Below are 611 nucleotides of genomic sequence, written 5' to 3' on the forward strand. Positions count from 1 at the left end.
CCCCAGACGTTCGACGTCAAACCCACAAACGCTTATTGAGCCATCTATAAGGGGGGGTTGATCTGTCCAGTTCTTAATATATACAGTCAATGAACCAGCACCACAGTGACACCCTGTGGCTCAGATGTAATCCTATCTCATGGCATAGCCAGAGATCTCAGGGCTCCCGTCCCCTCATGGAGAAAGGATCGCCAGGTCCGGGAAGCCAATACCTAAGAGATGCACCAACCACCACTGAGTGCCTGACTGCCCCAGAGGAGATGGAGTAGAGAACAGTGAACATGAAACTACTAGGGAAAATGACGAGTGTGTCTAGTGCGGGGGTCGGCAACCTGCGGCTCCGGAGCCGCATGCGGCTCTTCGAGCACCCCCTTGCGGCTCAGTGGCGCTTTTCCCAAAATATTTGAAATAATAAGAAATGTTGGGAGGAAATATATTGTAGTGAATTGGGTGGCGGCAGAGCTATACAGATAGCTGCCAGGTTCGATTCCAGTAATCACTTGGGTTCCATGCATTGCCTGATCCAAAGTGATTGGAGGAAGAACCGAACAGGTAGGCCATGTAAATAACTTGGTTTCAAAGTTTTGACCACCATTTATTTAACAGTGCGG

This window comes from Oryzias melastigma, unplaced genomic scaffold, assembly GCF_002922805.2.
Source record: "Oryzias melastigma strain HK-1 unplaced genomic scaffold, ASM292280v2 sc00270, whole genome shotgun sequence".
Taxonomy (NCBI): Eukaryota; Metazoa; Chordata; class Actinopteri; order Beloniformes; family Adrianichthyidae; genus Oryzias; species Oryzias melastigma.